Genomic DNA, 5534 nt, shown 5'->3' with positions numbered 1-5534 from the left:
TGTTCCATACCCACAAAAGCTTATTTCTCTCATTTTGTGCGCACATTTGTTTACATCCCTGTTAGTGAACTTTTCTCCTTTCCAAAGATAATCCATCCACCTCAGGTGTGGCATATCAAGGAGCTGATTAAACAGCATAATCATTACACCTTGTGCTGGGGACAATAAAAGGCTGCTCTAAAAAGTGCAGTTTTGTCACACAACACAATGCCACAGATGTCTCAAGTTGAGGGAGCGTGTAATTTGCAGGAATGTCCACCAGAGCTGTTGCCAGAGAATTTAATGTTAACTTCTCTACCATAAGCCACCTCCAACGTAGTTTTAGAGAATTTGTCAGTACGTCCAACCGGCCTCACAACCGCAGACCACATGTAACCACGCCAGCCCAGGACCTCCACATCTGGCTTCTTAGACGAGCAACTCGGACAGGTGATGAAACTGGGGGTTTGCACAACTGAAGAATTTCTACACAAACTGTCAGAAACCGTCTCCGGGAAGCTCATCTGCGTGCTCGTCCTCCTCACCAGGGTCTTGACCTGACTGCAGTTCAGCGTCGTAACCAACATCAGTGAGCAAATGCTCACCTTTGATGGCCACTGGCACGCTGGAGAAGTGTCCTCACGCTAGTCCCCTGTAGCTCAGTTGGTAGAGCATGGCGCTTGCAACGCCAGGGTTGTGGGTTCGTTTCCCACGGGGAGCCAGTATGAAAATGTATGCACTCACTAACTGTAAGTCGCTCTGGATAAGAGCGTCTGCTAAATGACTAAAATGTAAATGTAGTGTGTTTTTCATAGATGAATCCTGGTTTCAACTGTACTGGGCAGATGGCAGACAGCGTGTATGTTGTGAACAGAGTGCACCCATGGTGACGGTGGGGTTATGGTACGGGCAGGCATAAGCTATGAACACAATTGCATTTTATCGATGGCAATTTCAATGCATAGAGATAACGTGACGAGATCCTGAGGCCCATTGTTGTGCTATTCCTCTGCCGCCATCACCTCATGTTTCATCTTGATAATGCACGGTCCCATGTCCAAAGGTTCTATATGCAATTCCTGGAAGCTGAAAATGTCCCAGTTCTTCCATGGCCTGCATACTCACCAGACATGTCACCCATTGAGCATGTTTGGGATGCTCTGGATCGACGTGTACAACAGCGTGTTCCAGTTCCCGCCAATATCCAGCAACTTCGCATAACCATTGAAGAGGAGTGGGACAACATTCCACAAGCCACAATCAACAGCCTGATCAACCATCCCAGTCATGTGAAATGCATAGATTAGGGCCTAACGATTTAATTCGGGAAGTATTCAGACCCCTTGACTTCATCCACATTTCGTTACGTAACAGCCTTAATCTAAAATTGATTAAATTAGTTTTTCCCTCATCACTCTACACACAATACCCCATAATGACAAAGCGTAAACAGGTTTTTAGAAATGTTTGCACATTTATTAAAAATAAAAACATACCTTGTTTACATATGTATTCAGACCCTGTACTATGAGACTCGAAATTGAGCTCAGGTGCATCCTGTTTCCATTGACCATCCTTGAGATGTTTCTACAGCTTGATTGGAGTCCACCTGTGGTAAATTCGATTGATTGGACATGATTTGGAAAGTTACACACCTGTCTATATAAGGTCCCACAGTTGACAGTGCATGTCAGAGCAAAAACCAAGCCATGAGGTCGAAGGAATTGTCCGTAGAGCTCCGAGACAGGATTGTGTTGAGGCACAGATCTGGGGAAGGGTACCAAATATTTTCTGCAGCATTGAAGGTCCCCAAGAACACAGTGGCCTCCATCATTCTTAAATGGAAGAAGTTTGGAACCACCAAGACTCTTCCTAGAGCTGCCCGCCTGGCCAAACTGAGCAATCGGGGGAGAAGGGCCTTGGTCAGGGAGGTGAACAAGAACCCGATGCTCACTCTGACAGAGCTCCAGAGTTCCTCTGTGGAGATGGGAGAACCTTCCAGAAGGACAACCATCTCTGCAGTACTCCACCAGTCAGGCCTTTATGGTGGAGTGGCCAGACGGAAGCCACTCCTCAGTAAAAGGCACATGACAGCCCGCTTGGAGTTTGCCAAAAGGCACCTAAAGACTCTTAGACCATGAGAAACAAGATGCTCTGGTCTGATGTAACCAAGATTGAACTGTTTGGCCTGAATGCCAAGCGTCACGTCTGGAGGAAACCTGGCACCATCCCTACGGTGAAGCATGGTGGTGGCAGCATCATGCTGTGAGGAGATTTTTCAGCAGCAGGAGGAAAGATGAACGGAGTAATGTACAGAGAGATCCTTGATGAAAACCTGCTCCAGAACGCTCAGGACCTCAGACTGGGGCGACGGTTCCAACAGGACAATGACCCTAAGCAAACAGCCAAGACAACGCAGGAGTGGCTTTGTGACAAGTCTCTGAATGTCCTTGAGGGGCCCAGCCAGAGCCCAGACTTGAACCCGATCGAACATCTCTGGAAAGACCTGAAAATAGCTGTGCAGCGACGCTCCCCATCCAACCTGACAGAGCTTGAGAGGATCTGCAGAGAAGAATGGGAGAAACTCCCCAAATACAGGTGTGCCAAGCTTGTAGCGTCATACCCAAGAAGACTCGAGGCTGTAATCGCTGCCAAAGGTGTTTTAGCAAAGTATTGTGTAAAGGGTCTGAATACTTATGTAAATTTGATATTTCATATTTGTTATACATTTGCAAAAATTTCTAAAAACCTGTTTTTGCTTTGTCATTATGGGGTATTGTGTGTAGATTGTTGAGGGGGAAAAAAACGATTTAATCAATTTCAGAATAAGGCTGTGAGGTAACAAAATGTCGAAAAGGTCAAGGGGTCTGAATACTTTCCGAATGTTTTTGTATGCACTGTATATAAACGGTAACTCAGTAAAATCTTTGAAATTGTTTGAATGTTGTGTTTATTTATTCTTTATTGGCATCGTTACTGGAGGAGAATGGGTACAAAGAAATGTCGAGAGCCCCCTCTATTGGTGAGCATGCGCTTTACACGTACAGTTCATGTTGTGACCAGTAGATGATGGTATTGTTCAACAGGACTGACTAAGGATGATAGTTTTTCTAAGGATGACTTACTTGTGATTATTACTTTTCCCAGTGACTTCACAAAGCAATGTTAATTGAAATGCTGCTTTTCACACAAACAAGCCAATATTTCTATAAATCGATCAATATTTTTTATTTGACATTCATGTGAGAGGTATCTAAATTCAACATGCATAGTTGTTTGGAGGATAATTTAGGGACCACCAAATCCACCTTTCTTCCGGATGGGATCCATCCAATTGTTTTAATCCAGTGCCCTTCACTACACCGATTTCCCCTGAATGGCAGCCTATGGACAAAGGTCTGGTCGCCTGCACAGTGAAAATGTATCATTCGTGGAAGGCTTGAAGGGAGGAGAAACCAGAGCGGTAGTTGTATCTACCCTCCCTGAAAAGATGTCCTGACATTCACTTACTCTTTTCTCTTTTTCCAGTTTTTAGAGTCTTTTCTTTGAGCTGGAATATAAAGGCAGTAGCAGTAGTGGCTATAGATCAGACTGCAGCTCCATTGTCTCCTGGGCAGGTCACCAACCCCCAGACTGGGGCTATGCATGTAGATGAGCCCAGGGCAGATGTCCACAAATATTTTGGGGTTTGTTGTGGGGATTTCCAGAACAAAAAGGGTTGTCCGTCCCTAACCGAGTAGGGCCCTCTCCTTGGGGACTTCCTATTCTGTCTGCGTGCCACATTCTTTCAGAGGAGAGGACCAAGCAAGGTTTTATACCATTAGGCTTGATATCAAGGAGAGTGCTTTAGTCGCAGTGGGAGAATGTGTACAGATGTCCCAGCAGTGTCACAAGTTCATGACCCTGGTGTGTTGCAGGCATACATCTCATCATCAGGCTTTGGCTACAAACCTGCATGATATTAGTATATAGGGCCAACATATCCACTGTTGCCTAAATCTTATGCTTGCTTCTTGATTGACCTCTTGGGACAGCAGCATAATGGTACTGGCATTATTTTTTATTTTATTTTACCTTTATTTAACTAGGCAAGTCAGTTAAGAACAAATTCTTATTTACAATGACGGCCTACACCGGCCAAACCCGGACGATTATGTAAATCCGGATTGTAATGCATGTTCAGTGGCTGGTAGTGATATTGGTAGTTCTGCAGGTTTACAGAATCTACAAAATATTGGTTGTAATTAAAAAGCCAGTAAAAGTCAAAAAAAGGTTATTCATTCGTTAATGGACATGTTGTGTGACAGAGAGAGAAGTCACATTAGAATTAGACTCATGCTGGCCTTCCTGTGAACTATCATAATGTTCTTGGTAACAAAGAGGGTTGATTCCAAGCATTTGCCCCCAAAATCCTCCTGAAATCAGTCATTCCAAACCTTCCTGGCCACTAAATCACCTTTAAGTGATAATTGTATTATCTTAGCTTTTAGCAGGATACCTTTCAAGGTAAAGTGATCACCGTGAAGTGGTGTTGCCTCTATCCCTTAAGTGACACTTTACCCTCAGGTGTCACCAGCCGACATAAATCTGAATGTGTTCCTGTGGCTAATGAAGAGGTATCTTCCTTTATTTTCAAATTCTAATGCAAGGACTAACAAAAAATATTCTGAACATTAACGCTTCCAAATAATGATCTTGTTTATGATTACCATTTCAGATATTACTGTAGATACCCTCAAATACACTTTGAGGTAAAAATAAAATAAAATAGTGACTGAAGCAATGGTTTATACTCACAGTAAAAACCTGCATGTGCAAGTTTGTGAAATGCATTTCTGAAAAGTGTGAAAAAACGTATTTCTTGGGACAAGGTAGATTGAGTTTCTCTTGTTGCTTTTTGCCTGTGTTCTGCTTTGTCGAGGGATGGGGAGAGGGACGGAGGGGGAGAGGGAGGGAGGGGGAGAGGGACGGAGGGGGAGAGGAAGGGAGGGGGACAGAGAGAACAGACAAGCCCCCAACACGAGGCTTAGGAGATTAAGTTCATTCTCACTGCCAGTCCGTTCGTCACCTAACCGATGCCCTCCACCATGCAGCCCTCTCAATGTGCTGCCGTGTTTTGTGATGGCCGATCCAGTCCACTGAACAATAATAAGAATTATCAGTAACTCCAGAGAGGGGCTCCGGAGAAAATATCCCCAGGGTAGGAGTAGCCTCCTATTCAAACTTAGTTCAAGTTGCACAGGCCTTGTTCCACATAGATGCACTTGGTGGCTGTCACAGGTGTCACATGCAATGTTATGTTAACATTTTCACAACCATTGCTTGATTCTAAGAGTCTTGCATGGACATGAATGGATTACCAACCAAGGATATGTTCTGGTTGATATCATAAGCATTGATCCTAGATTGAACATTTTACAATCTGAAATGTCTAAGACCTGTATAGTAGACTTTTATAGAAAGAATAAACAGTCGGTGTAAGATCAGGCCATCCATAGATTTTACCTCCCATGAAGTGTTAAATCAGTGAGCAAGTTGCTCTCATACACTGTAAT

This window comes from Coregonus clupeaformis, chromosome 3 (genome assembly GCF_020615455.1).
Source record: "Coregonus clupeaformis isolate EN_2021a chromosome 3, ASM2061545v1, whole genome shotgun sequence".
In the NCBI taxonomy this organism is placed as follows: Eukaryota; Metazoa; Chordata; class Actinopteri; order Salmoniformes; family Salmonidae; genus Coregonus; species Coregonus clupeaformis.
The sequence above is the reverse complement of the archived record's forward strand: the minus strand, read 5'-3'. Positions refer to the sequence as shown.